Source organism: Myotis daubentonii, chromosome 5 (assembly GCF_963259705.1).
Source record: "Myotis daubentonii chromosome 5, mMyoDau2.1, whole genome shotgun sequence".
Lineage (NCBI taxonomy): Eukaryota > Metazoa > Chordata > Mammalia > Chiroptera > Vespertilionidae > Myotis > Myotis daubentonii.
This window is the reverse complement of record NC_081844.1, coordinates 36,391,381-36,405,948: the sequence shown is the minus strand read 5'-3', so window position 1 is coordinate 36,405,948 and position 14,568 is coordinate 36,391,381. Positions and strand designations below refer to the sequence as shown.

Here is a 14,568-nt window from a genome sequence, read left to right as displayed (position 1 = left end):
TCCTCTCTGTGAAAAATCAATAAAATATATTTTTTAAAAAATAAATAAATAAAAAATAAAAAATATGTATGTTAAGATTGAACAAGATTAGTAATTTTTACTACTTATTGAGGACATTTTTAAGTGAAAAGGATTTTATTTTTTTGGTGCAGTGTGTGGTGATAAAGAATGCAATGACTACCTGAAACTAATGTATTTTGGTGTCACTATGCCAAAGGTGTCAAGTTTTACCTACCATTGTTTTTGCACCATTAGTGCAAATATCAACACAGTGAAAAAGGCAAATGTCTTGTATTATGAAAATAGTTTTGACCTCAAGATTCCTGAAAAGCTCTGGGTGGCCCCTAAGAGTTCTCATACCACAATTTGAGAACCACATTTAGAGATTAATCTAATTCATAAACTCTATGGATGTCTTTGGTTTGTTTATATTTAAACTACTTTATTAAGATACTAGAGGCCAGGTGCACGAATTCATGCAGGGAAGGGGTCTGGCCAGCTCACCCCATTCGGAGCTGATCAGGCAGGGCCAGCCAGGGGGAGGGGTTGGCCTGCTGGCCCCGGCCCCTTGTCAAACTTCCAGTTGAGGGGAAAATTTGCATATTAGCCCTTTATTATTAAGATATAATATACATACCATATAATTCATTCCTTTAAAGTAAAAAGCAGTTCAGTGCTTTTTTTAATGTTGACCCTGACAAAGAAAATACTTGTTGAGAAGGGCTCCTGGTGCTAATTGGGCTGAAATTAAAAACAAAAACAAAAACTAGAGCCTGGCAGCTATTGCTGAACAGGGCCTCTCAGCAAGCTGTGCTTTAGGGAGAAGTCTGCACGAAACTGCCTGCCTCCCTGCACTGTGTTTCTGCCCAGTGAGCAAACCCATATAAAGGAGTTCCTGGAGTGTATTTCAACCAATAGGGCTGAGACTTTCCCTGTCTAATTGGAGCTGTGTGGCTATATCCTCAGTAGCATCTTCACCAACCAATTAGAGCAGCTCCATTTTGACCAATCAGGACAGTGCTTTTTGGACAAATCAAACTGAGGATTTGGAACCCTCATTTGCATGACAATAGATTAATCAGGGGCCAGGGCCAGGGACTGCTTTCTCTAAGTCAACTCCCTTCTGGCTCAGGGGAATACACTTTCCTTTTCCAACTACAACTGCATTTTTCCTACCTTGAGCTGAAACCAAAGATGTCTCAGCTCAGCAGAGTAGAGTGGAGTGGAGTCATCTTGGCACACCAGACCAGACTGAGGAGAGGCAGAGCAGAACTGTCTATCCAGAGAGGGGTTGAGAGCCACCTCATCCTGAGGGTCATCTCACAGCCATGCTTTCCACCCCTATGCTGTTTCATAATTGAAATGCAACATTATTGAGCTGTTTACACTGCATAAAGTCTCCTCCTTTACTGCACCCCAAATTGGGGATTCCTGTTGGCGTTGAATTGGCTAACAACCACAGGTTGACAGACATGTATTTACCGAGTTGTGCAACCAACACCATTATCTAATTTTATGACATTTTAATCACCCTATTAATCTACTTTCTGTCTCTATAGATTTGAGATTTGCCTATTCTGGACATTTCATATAAATGAAATTATATAATTAGTGGCCTTCTGTAATTGGCTTCTTCTGTAATTGGCTTCTTTTACTTAGAATAGTGTTTTTGAGGTTTATTTTTGTTGTAGCATTTATCAGTACATTCTTTTTTATGGTGGAATGTTTCATTGTATTATATTTTCTTCAGTTGATGGATATTTGGGTGGTTTCCACTTTTTGACTATTAGGAATAATGCTGCTGTGAACATTTGTGTAAAAGTCTTTGTGTGCACATTTTCTTTCTGTTAGGTAGGTATCTAGGAGTGGAATTGCTGTGTCATATGATAACTCTATGCTTAACATTTTGAGTAACTGCCAACTTGCTTTCCAAAGCAGCCGTACCATTTTATATTTTCACTATCATTGTATGAGGATTCCAATTTCTTTTGCTTTTATTTTTTTATTTTATTTTATTTTTAAAAAAATATATTTTATTGATTTTTTACTGAGAGGAAAGGAGAGAGATAGAGAGTTAGAAACATTGATCAGCTGCCTCCTGCACATCTCCTACTGGGGATGTGCCCGCAACCCAGGTACATGCCCCTGACCGGAATCGAACCTGGGACCCTTCAGTCTGCAGGCCGACGCTCTATCCACTGAGCCGAATTGGCTTTGGCGAATTTCTTTTGCTTTTAAAGAACTCATTGACTGTAAGGAAAATGGTGATGATTCGGGCTAATTGAAGAGTGCATTCAAATTACAGCTAAAAAGCAAAACAAAACATTGTGTTGTCCAAACAAAACAGGTCTTGGCCAGATTCAATCCTAGGCTACTGATTTAGAACCGCAGGTTCTAGTATACTTTTCTATTGAACAGTTTTTCTTATAAGGTGTTTAAAAAATGAGCAAAATTTTAACACTATAATATTCCCAAAGGTTTAAAGAATAAAATACTTTTATGTACCTATCACTCATTTTCATAAATCATTACCAATATAATGTAAGCCTTTTGTGAACTGTCTTTCAATTTTAACCCCTTTCCTCTCTACCATAGTTAACCACTTAGCTGAATTTTTTACCTTTCCTTTGAATTTCTTTATTATTATTATTATTATTTTTATTTTTTAAATATATTTTATTGATTTTCCACAGAGAAGAAGGGAGAGGGATAGAGAGTTATAAACATCCATGAGAGAGATCGATCAGCTGCCTCCTGCACGCCCCCCAGTGGGGATGTGCCCGCAACCAAGGTACATGCCCTTGACCGAAATTGAACCTGGGATCCTTTAGTCCGCAGGCCGACGCTCTATCCACTGAGCCAAACCGGTTCGGTGATTTTTAAAAAAATATATATTTTTATTGATTTCAGAGAGGAAGGGAGAGGGAGAGAAACAATCATTGATTGGCTGCCTCCTGCACGCCCCCTATTGGGGATGGAGCCCACAACCCAGGCATGTGCCCTTGACTGGAATTGAACACAGAACCTTTCAGTCTGCAGGCTTATGCTCTACCCACTGAGCCAACCAGCTGGGGCTCCCTTGAATTTCTTTGCATTTTCATATATATATTTGCAAATTGTACAATATGTGTACATGGATGCCTTTTTCTAGTAAAATATCAGATTAGATATGTGACTCAAAAAAGATTGAGTGGTCAAAATATAATGCCTGCTTTTTAAAATAAACTTTTTAATTAATCTATTGATTTTAGAGAGAGAGGAAGGGAGAAAGAGAGAAAGGAAGAAACATTGATTTGTTGTTCCACTTATTTATGCAATTCTTGTATGTGCCTTGACCAGGGATCGAGCTCCAACCTTGGCATATCTGACATGCTAGTCAGCTGAGCTACCCAGCTAGGGCCAATACCTTATTTTTAAAGGCAAAACAAATTGTATTGAAAGGAACCAAAAATAATATTCAAATTTATTATGGGAGGAAAGGTAAAAGTTGGTATTTCATCAAATAATCTGTTCCTCCTTTTTTTCTCTTAAAAGACCCAAACAAAACAAAGCTTTTTCCCTTCTAATCTGTTATTTTTGGTATATACCAAGCAAGAGTAGCAGTGATAATTGTTTTAGTGTCAACTCTTTGAAGAGACTGGATCAGTGACCCTGTTCAGAAGTAATCATGCTTTAACACCAGAACTGAAACCTTATTTCTTTATACTGAAAGAAATCCTCAGTATAAAGTGCCCTTTTCAATCCATTGGTCAGTTAGTTCATTTTCTTTTTTACCCTTGTTTTCTATCGTGTGTGTGTTAACACTACAACCATTAATACATTAACTTACTTTCTCTTATAATTCTTTTCTTATTATCTTGCCCCACCAAGTGTAAGATTTTAAGACCAGAATTTTTTGAAGTAGAAAGCATTTGGAGGGTTAGACTTCAAGATCTTAATGAACCTGAACACTGATTTCTGTAGTATTTTGTGAAATGGCCTGTTCTTTGGTATGTGTTAGAGTCTCCAACATGGACAGAATAAGCCATAAATGGCATAGTTATGCAGAGATTTTCAGGTTTTATAGTAATAATATGGTTCTTTCCTCTCCTTCCCATTTGGTTATATTTAACCTAGTGATTAATTGATAAAGTGAAGATTATAACTGCCATTCTAGTGAGAATGTCTGAGATGTGGATCTCAACTAGCACTGTTAGTAAAATCATTACAAATATTTTTATTCCTTCTGATTGTTTACTAGACATCAGTTTAGTCAAGATTATTAGGTAGTTAATGAATGTCTAATATGATCAAACCTTTTTTTTGGAGGTTCAGAGTACTCTAATTTCTGTATATATCCATTCATGGGTATATATGTATATATTTATTCATATATTCACATATATATATATATATATATATATATATATATATATATGCAGAATTAAGTGAGGTTGAACCATGCATATACATTTTTCTTATAAATGTACTGAGTACTGCTACTGAGGGGAGGGCATTACGCCAATAATTGCTTTGAAATATATGAAAGCTGCTTTTAGCCTTCTAAATTAAAAGGTGGATAGAACAGGTCTTGTTTGCAAAATAAATTCAAGACCTACTTCCAACAGAAAGAGAAGAAGAAGAAGAAGAAATATATGAAGTCTTTTTAAGACTAATTTCTTATTAGTGGAAGGCATCTTTGGGTCATATTAGATAATGACATTTAAAATTTCTCTACTGCTATACGGATGCTAATTTAGGTAAAGATTTTAATTGAAGGAAGTCATGCAAAATGTAATTATGGTATATACAATAGACTTGTTTGTTCTCTTTGCTGTGAAATGACTTGAGTGAGACTAATAATTCTTCCCAAATAGAATTTACTTCTCTGGAGAATAATATGTGGTATGCTTTAATTTCATAAAGAGGCTCTTCCTAGGGAAGCCTGTCCACCCTGATTATGTCAAAGTAAAGTGGGGAGAGCACTGGTCAATGTACTCAGAAACTTTAGATGATTACGCATAAAAAATTACCATGACCATTGAGTGTACAAATAATTTACGACTTTTAAAAATATATATTTTTTATTTCAGAGAGGAAGGGAGAGTAGAGAGATTTAGAAATACCAATGATGAGAGAGAATTGTTGATCGGCTACCTCCTGCACGCCTCCCACTGGGGAACAAGCCTGTAAACCAGGCATATGTGCCCCAACCAGGAATTGAACCATGACCTCCTGGTCCATAGCTTGACACAGCCTCTCAGACATACCAGCCGGGCTTTCTTTTACTACTTTTAAATATAGCTGTGAAAATGAATCAGGGAGACTCATAATAGCATATATATATATATATATATATATATATATATATATACACACATATACATATATGTACACACACACACACGTATATGGTTGGATTCATATCATTGCATAGTTTAACAGTAGCAGGTAATCAAATAGCAATAAATTCAGATTTTTTGAAGTTTTACCAGCAAAGGCTAGTAAATTGTTAATATGAATGTTTTATAGCTGATTAGTAAAACTGTCTAAACAAAAATTAGTCTGTTAGAATAGAATTAATTATATTTTAACATTGACATTGAATATAGTATAAGCATCTCATGTTTTTATTGCTTTTATTGGTATAGCAATAAGAAGGAATACCTTTTTTTAATACCAGAAAAGAGAGTCTCTGTCACTGTGCCAGAAGTATGACTTGGATACTAGCATTTGATATAATGAGGATCAGGATTATGTGTGTATAGTTAGTTACTAGATTAAGCAAGTTATAGATCATAGCATTTAAATGCTTTAAATTTCCCCAGAATTCTGGATTCAGCATAAAATTATCAGATAGTATATGATATACTAGACAAGATTTAATTACAAATAAAGTTTAGGTGAAACTACCAAGTCCCACTATTGAGATTTAAAAATTTGTCTTTGGCAATAGTTATTTTTAGGGCTCTTTGTCTCCATCACTAGGGTAGGAGTTGGTGCTAATATAAACCAAATATTGTATTAGAATGTAGCCTTCTGTTTTAAAAAGGAAGGTAGCAGTATTCCATGCAGAATTATGAGATGAGAAACCAATCCAATCCCAAAAAGTTACTATATCACAGTGTGTTAGGAACCTTTATGATTCGTTCAACAGTTGAACAAGTCTTGGCCAAGTATTAAGCTAAGAGTTAGGATAATCTTTATTCATTCTTAGTTCTATTAAGTTGTGGTTAAATTAGTTTAGCACACAGTGTTTATAAACATACTAGAGGTCTGGTGCACGAAATTCCTGCATGGTGCAGGGCCCTCAGCCTGGCCTGCACCCTTTCCAATCCGGGATCCCTCTCACAATCCGGGACCGCTGGCTCCTTACTGCTCACCTGCCTGTCTGCCTGATCGCCCCTAACCACTCTGCCTGCTTGTCTGATGTCCCTAACTGCTCCCCTTCTGGCCTGATCGCCCCTAACTGCCTCTGCCTTGTCCCTGCCATCGTGGTTTTGTCTGGAAGGATGCCCAGAAGATGTCTGGTCTATCCGGTCTAATTAGCATATTACTCTTTCATTAGTATAGATTAGAAAAACAAAAAATAAAGCAAAAACGAAACTGAAAAGTAAAAAGAAAAGTGGAATTATTCTTTTGTGGACTTTGTAAGATTAGATTTTTGCAGACACAGCTTTGAAATGATTCTATTGTTTATTTTTAAGCATTGTCCATTTTTCTATGAGAGTGATGTTTAGCTAAAATGAAAAATGATTTCTTTTGCAAATTAGTAGTTTAGGATTTTGAAGCCTAGTTAAGTTTGTTATTCATTAATACAAAGAACAAACTGATGGTCTCCAGATGGGAGGGGGGTGAGCAAGATGGGCAAAGAGGTAAAAGGAATTAAGAAGTACAAATTGCCAGCTATAAAAATAGTCATGGGGATATAAAGTACATCATAAGGAATATAGTAAAAAATATTGAATTAATTATGGTGCATGATGGGTAGTAGACTTATCGGAGTGACCACTTCATAAGTTATATAAATGTCTAATCACTGAAACTCATATAACATTCTATGTCAACTATCATCTACACTAATGAAAGAGAAAAATGGTAATTGGCGTACGAGCTACCCTTTTCATTGGCTAATCAGGGCTATATGCAAATTAACTGCCAACTAAGATTGGCAGTTAACTGCCAACAAGATGGCGGTTAATTTGCATATGTAGGCACAATGCAGGGAGGCGAAAGGGAAAGCAGGAAGAAGCCCCCTGCCACTGACAGTGATTGGAAACCCAGGGGGGAGCTAAGAGCTGGGGGGCAGGGCAAAGGCGGCCCTGGGGCCGCCTTTGCCCTGCCCCCCAGCCATGATCGGAGAATCAGGCGCCTTTGCCGCCCTGGCCAGTGATAGCAGGAAGTAGGGGTGGAGCCAGCGATGGGAGCTGGGCACGGTGGAAGCTGGCAGTCCCAGGAGCTAGGGGTCCCTTGCCTGGGCCTAAAGCGAAGCCCACCATCACGGGGCCGCTGCAGCTGCGGGTCCCCGCTGCCCGGGCCGGACGCCTAGGCCAGAGGCGTCAGGCCTGGGCAAGGGGCCGATCCTGCGATTGGAGGGTGATGGGGGTCAACGTCTGAGGGCTCCCAGTATGTGAGAGGGGGCAGGCTGGGCTGAGGGACACTCCCCCCCCCCCCCCACCCAGTGCACGAATGGCGGTTAATTTGCATACTCACAATGATGAGAGGCGAAAGGGGAAGGACTGAAGAATGGTGATCAGCAACCCAGGCAGCAGGCACGAGTTGGGGGGTGGGCAACGGCTGCCTTTCCCCACCCCCCAGCGGGTGATTGCCATGGGAAAGCTGGGGTTGCCGGCTGGCCTGTGGCCCTGATCGCCAGGGCAATTGGAGGGCAGGAGGGCCGGAGCCAGGCCAGGCGGCAACCGCGGACCCCCACCATGGCGGTGGAAGGGTGGGAGGGCAGGGTGCAGGCCAGGCAGCAACCCCGGACCCCCACCATGGCGATTGAAGGGCATAGGGCTGGAGCGCAGGCCAGGCCGCAACACCGGACCACCGCCATGGCGATCGGAGGCGGGAGGGCCTGTGTCCCTCGACCGCCATGGCGTTAGGATGGCGGGAGGGCCGTGTTGCAGGCCAGGCAGCAACCGCGGACCCCCACCATGGCGGTCGAAGGGCGGGAGGGGGGGGTGCAGGCCAGGCCGCAACCCCGGACCCCCACCATGGCAACTGATGGGCGGGAGGGCCTGCGTCCCTCAATTGCCATGGTGATCGGAGGGCGGGAGGGCCTGAGCGCAGGCGAGGCAGCAGCCGCAGACCCCCACCATGGCAATTGAAGGGTGGGAGGGCCTGCGTCCCTCAATCGCCATGGCGATCGGAGGGCAGGAGGGCGGGGCGCAGTCCAGGCATCAACCCTGGACCCCCACCATGGCAACTGAAGGGCGGGAGGGCCTGCGCCCCTCCATCGCCATGGCGATCCGAGGGCAGGAGGGTGGGGCGCAGGCCAGGCCACAACCCGGACTCCCGGAACCTCTCTTAAAGGTTCTCTTAAGGCAGTTGGCGAGGGACCTTGGAGAGCCCCAGGGGGCCCTGGTGCCAGCAAAATAGACCTGGGGCGGCTCTCCCCAGAAGGTCCAGAGAACAGCCACTGCAGCCCGCCCCCACCCCAGCGCAAGGCATGGCACGCTGGGCCCACCCACCCCCTCCCAGAGGCCCCTGGCTTGCTCATGCAGCCCTGGTCACATCACCGGAGCAGCTATAAGGCACAGAAAGCACCATGGACAGCCGCTTGCTCCCACTTGCATTTGCTAAGAAAAGGCTGGAGGGTGTGAGGGCTGGCTCACATCTCCTTCTCCCTCCTTTTGCTCCTCCTCTGGCTGCTTAGCTCGCCCAGCTTCTTATCCAGGCTCCTCTGCAGCTGGGCCCACTTGGCGGGGTCCAGGGACCGGTCCTTGGCCCCACTGCCAGCGTACAGCACTCCCACCCAGCTGATTCTCTGCGGGGCGTGGGCGCAGGCCCTCTCCCCACAGCCATGGATCTTGGGCAGGCAGTGGCTGAGGCAGTAGCGGTCCGTGGCTGCAGTGTGGGCAGAGCAGTCCCGGATTATGAGAGGGATGTCCAACTACTGGTTTAGGACCAATCCCTGTAAACTGGCAGGACATTTTTCGAGGGGTCCCAAATTGGAGAGGGTGCAGGCCAGGCTGAGGAACACACCCTCCCCCGTGCACGAATTTCGTGCACCGGGCCACTAGTTTATAATAATAAAAGCATAATATGCTAATTAGATTGGACAGCTGAACAACCTTCCGGGCATCATTCTGGACATCCTTCTGGATGAAGCTGCAGTGGCGGAGGCAGAGGTGGTTAGGGGTGATGAGGCAGGCAGGCGAGCAGTTAGGGGCGATGAGGCAGGCAGGCAGAGTGGTTAGGGGCGATGAGGCAGGCAGGCGAGCAGTTAGGAGCAATCAGGCAGGCAGGCAAGCAGTTAGGGGTGATCAGGCAGTCAGGCAGAGTGGTTAGGGGTGATCAGGCAGGCAGGCAGTTAGGAGCGATCAGGCAGGCAGGCGAGTGGTTAGTGGTGATGAGGCAGGCAGGCAGGGTGGTTAGAGGCAATCAAGCAGGCAGGCAGACCAGTGGTTTGCTGGATTGCGAGAGAGTGCAGGCCAGGCTGAGCAACCCTTCACTGAATTTCATGCACTGGGCCTCTAGACCTATATAATAAAAGCCTAATATGCTAAGTGTCTGGTCGGCCAGTCGGCCATTCAACCAATCAAAGCATAATATGCTAATGATATGCTAAGGCTGCTCAACTGCTCGCTATGACGTGCACTGACCACCAGGGGGGCAGACAATCAGTGGACCAGTTGCTATGATGTGGAGTAAAGGAAGATATGGGTGGAGAGGAGCATGTCTTTTGCTTTTGCTGTGGTGAATTAGAAAGAGAGAGACAGGATGGATAGAAATTCCCAACAGCTGTAACCAGGGCAGGGGAATTCCCAGGTCTGTTCATTTGGGCAGCTGTCCAAGTAGGACAGGACATATAGTCCTGACACATGCATCTTTTTATTCTGTTTTTGCAAATACCTGTCTTGTCTCCAGCTATATTTTTAGATCTCTTTGGGTTAGGATTTGAATCCTCCTGAATTATTCATTTTTGTAATTAAAAAAAAGTTCTTATTGATTTGAGAGAGAGAGGAAAGGGGGAGAGAGAGAAACATCGATGTTAGAGAAACATCAATTGGTTGCCTCCCAAATACCCACACCCCAACTGGGGACTGAACCCACAACCTGGTTTTGTGCCCTGACTGGGAATCAAACTGGTGACCTTCCGGTATACAGGATGACATTCAACCAACTGATCCATACCGGCCAGGGCAATACATAAGCAGTTTTGATTAGAGTTCTTTATTTTGCAAACTGGGATTTTTATAGCAATAATACATATATCTAATTTTCCATTAAGGTAAACCTTTTCCTTTTTGTTTTTCATATGGTATAAGCATTTCCAAAATTATCAAGTCTTTTTAAGAAATAAATTTTACCCTATGAAATGAAAACCATAAGAATGTGTGCATAGTAGCTGCTGTTTTATTATTGTACTTAATTATTTTGTTTGATTTACATATACCTCTGTGTAGAAAATTGGTGACTTGGTGTTTTGGTCATGTATAGCAAATAAACTTCCTTTCTCAATTTTATTCTCATAAAGTGTTGCCACAACTGAAACCCTATGTGTAAGCAAAATCTTTGGGTGTTCAGTTATTACTCCCACTTAGTCACTCATCCAGGCATCATCATCCTTGCAATGTGCTATCCTCTTTGGGGACTGGAAACTGCAATATAATGGGAGGGACCAGACATTGTATACACCTTTGGCATTATTTTGCATTAGTCATTCTAATTAAGTTATATAAGTAGTACAAGAAAAAGCAATTGTGTGAAAATCCTTTCTCTGAAAGACTGAACCTAATGGTCACCTTTGTCCATTTCATCAGGAAGGATGCTTAAAAGTAGGATATTGGGACAGACTGGTTAAAATGAAGTTGTATCTTGGCACTGAACTAAGATTTTGTGCCTTGCCATTTCCATAAGCTTCACTGAAGTTTCCTGACCCTGATTTCATCTCTGTCCCCCATATCAGACACCTCTCATGTGCCACTTCAGATCCTCTTGGCCTCACTCTCCCCAGAGCCTTTGATCACTTTTCAACCCTGCCTGTTGCCAACTCAAACTGGACCCTAGTCAACCTTATGTGGATATAATCTGACACCTCATGCCTTGCTCTCCTTCCCTCTTTTCCCTGGGACTGTACTCCATGATAAGCTTTTAGAACATTCTTTTTGTATGCCTTTGGTCCATATACACATGGGTTCTCTTGCTTCTGTACTAAACTGTCAGTTGATCTGATGTATTTTGGCCTGACCGGGTACTATTAATAAAGATCTGAGCTTAAAAACTAGGAAGAAAATTGGTCTCTTCCTCATAGAGTGAATTTATTTTTAAATTTATCAACCTCATGAGCATTAGAAAGGATCTAGGATTGAGGTGCTGCTAGTAGAGGTCAACCATCGACATTGCTGGTAAGGATAGGAAAAGGCAAGTTTGGGTTGACAGACATCAGAGAAATATGACTCAGACTAGGGTTTGAGTTCTGGGTCTACCAGCTGTGTGACTTCGGGAGTTTACATCATCTCCCTGAGCTTCAGTTTCCTTTTTTGTGAAATCGAGGTGATAACACCAAAATATGGCTCTTGTAAGATTGCCGTGGCACAAGTGAGTTATTTATGTAAAATGCCTGTCACATGGTAGGTACTTGGTACATTGTAGCTGCTGTTATTTTTAATTTATATTTTTCTGGCTGACTTTCTTTCTAAACATTTTATTTATTTAAATATGTCACATTTTAATTAATTTTTTTCCCAAACAACACTGCAGAAGCTAGGCACTCAGCAAATATTTATTGGCTGGGTTAGACATGTAGTAAACTATCATATCATGTTCCTAATAACAAATCATGTCCTTTGACTTTTATTTGGCAATAATCTTAGGTGACAAGCTGTAGTTCAAAATGTAGTTTTTTAACCTTCCAGATAGCAACTACAAGATGTTTATTTCTGGGGTTGTGGGTTTCCTCCTAAGAGCATCAATTTGCCTAATATTACCCAGAGTTGGTTTTCTTGTTCTGAGAGAAGAGCTATTATTATCATAGTAAAAGGAACTCATTGGTCAAGGTCTTTGAATGCTTGGAAAGTATAAGTCCTGCAGAGACAGTACAGAGTTCTTGGAAATATAGGAAGTGAACAGGATCTTCTCACTAAGGAGAAAAAGCATGATATTTATAGGCATTATTATTACTTATAGTGTGTTGGATAGTTTTCAAGGTTTTACCTACAAATACAACAAAATTAGTTACAATAAAAGATATAGGTACCATGATTCTCCCAAAATTTTCTGAAGGAGAAAGAGGCAGGAAAGGTGTTAATGTGATTTTATAAGATCACACGATTAGTAAGTGGCAGAGCTGGGATTTGAATTCAGGTCTGGCTGCGTTTCTCTCTGCAAAGCTAGATGTGCTCACTGCTTCTCATTGCCTTCTAAGATTTTCCTGAAGAGTGTCTTCTTAATCTTTACACATTTGAAAAAGTATATTTGGTTAATTCAGATTAGAGCAAAACTATAGGCATTCAATAGTTATTGACTGATATCATATGTGCAACCCTGGCAAGTTGCCTGATAAGGGAAAGATGAATATGACATGCTCTTTTTTTTTTTAAGGAACCTACATTCTGGAGTTAGAAAAACCCATATATAGCTAAGTATATTACATTCATTAATTCACTCAACAACTTGGAATTGTCTTCTGTGTGTCAGGATGGTGTTGATCCTAAGAAATCAGTGATGAACAGAAGGACATTTGGTCCTGGGCTTCATGGAGCTTATTAGTCCATCAGGGATATCATAAATGGATCTAAGCAATTTTGGCCCTTTATTACTAGATATTAGTAACCTCCTATCATTAAAGCTAGCTGAGAGAGCTTACTGCCCTCCTCCCTTATAACCACACTACCCAGGGAGTATGTTATCATGAAATTCTGACTGAATTCTGCTACATATTTATTGTTAGGCAGGCACAACATTAGCCGTACAACCTGTTCCTATAAGCTCAGTGAAGTCATAGCTTTCCATCACCTTACTAGAAAGTTTCCCTTGACAAATGTAGCAGGATGTGATATCCTCTGGTTAGAATTATGTGACAGAATCTGAATTCAGGTCTGGGTAGAGCCCTCAGCCAAGAATATTAAACCACAGGATGCTAGGTTTAGAGAGTTTTATACTTTGTTCTCCAAGAATGGAGATATTTGTATAATATTTCTAGTCCATTTTACATGGTTTTTGATATTTCTGATAGATTTAACACTGTGCATTGTACCAGTGAAAAATTATTTCTGACATTCCTTGTGCTGATTAATGAAAAAGATAGCTGAAGGCATGTGAAACCTGTTTTAAGAGAAATTTTTTATCTATTTTTGTCATGAACCCCTTTAACAATGTGATAAAGTCTGTGGACCCTTCTCAGAATAATCTTTCAAAAGGGTAAAATGCAAAAGATTACAAAGGAAAGCAAATATAATAAGATATAGTTATCAGAAAAAAATTATAATACGTGTGATCCAGTAATATAATCTTCTTTATTACAGTATGAACTAACAAGATCTAGTGTTGGGAATAATTGCTTTAATTTCCAAGTTGTGATGCATGTAAATGCAAGATATTTGCAACAATTGACATGAAAATAGCTGCGATTTTTAAAAAAATGGTATTTTTCTTGATTTCAAAGAATAAAGGAGATGGGGAGAGAGATAGATGATGAGCCCTAGCTGGTTTGGCTCAGTAGATAGAGTGTCAGTTTGCGGACTGAAGGGTCCCGGGTTTGATTCCAGTCAAGGACACATGCCTGGGTTGCGGGGCTCGATTCCAGTGGGGGGTGTGCAGAGGCAGCCAATCAATGATTCTCTCATCATTTCTATTGCTCTCTCCTTTTCCCTTCCACTCTGAAATCAATAAAAATGTATTTTTTTTAAAAAAGAAACATCAATGATGAGATAGAATCATCAATCTGCTGCCTCCTGCATGCGCCCCCCCCCCCCCTTGGGGATTGAGCCAGCAACCATCAGAATTCAACTGTGACCTCCTGGTTCATTGAGCCATGCTGGCTGGACGAAAATAGCTGTGATTTTTATTGGTTACATAGTCATTGCTAATCTTGTTTTCATTACCTACATTTGGAATTGAGGGTAATCTCTAAATTTCAGAAGTTGTCGAAAAGTAAAAGTGTAGCTTTTTCCCCCTCCGTCTTTATAGATGTCCATCCATTCTATCTAGGTTAAGAATCCCTACTGTAGAGTATGTGTTCTTGATTACATGTTTCATATGCTACCCAATCAACCCTAGAGTGTATATTCATGATTAGGATGTCAAGTATTAACTAATTATCCCTACATGTTGATTAAAACTAACACATGCATTTATCACTGTTTTTCTTTTTTGTATAATTTTCTAGGGATCATGAGACTATACAAATAATACAGTGTACAA

At 41.3% G+C, this 14,568-nt stretch overlaps 1 protein-coding gene and 1 non-coding gene across 4 annotated transcripts in view; both read left to right on the top strand.

The window, feature by feature from the left end:
• The window catches only part of KIF13B (kinesin family member 13B), a 217,554-nt gene that overhangs the window by 27,816 nt on the left and 175,170 nt on the right, over positions 1–14,568 (top strand). The window lies entirely within an intron of this gene.
• LOC132236329 (small Cajal body-specific RNA 15) lies at positions 4,487–4,609 on the top strand. Its single transcript, XR_009453269.1, has one exon. It is a non-coding gene; the product is annotated as a small Cajal body-specific RNA 15 (non-coding RNA).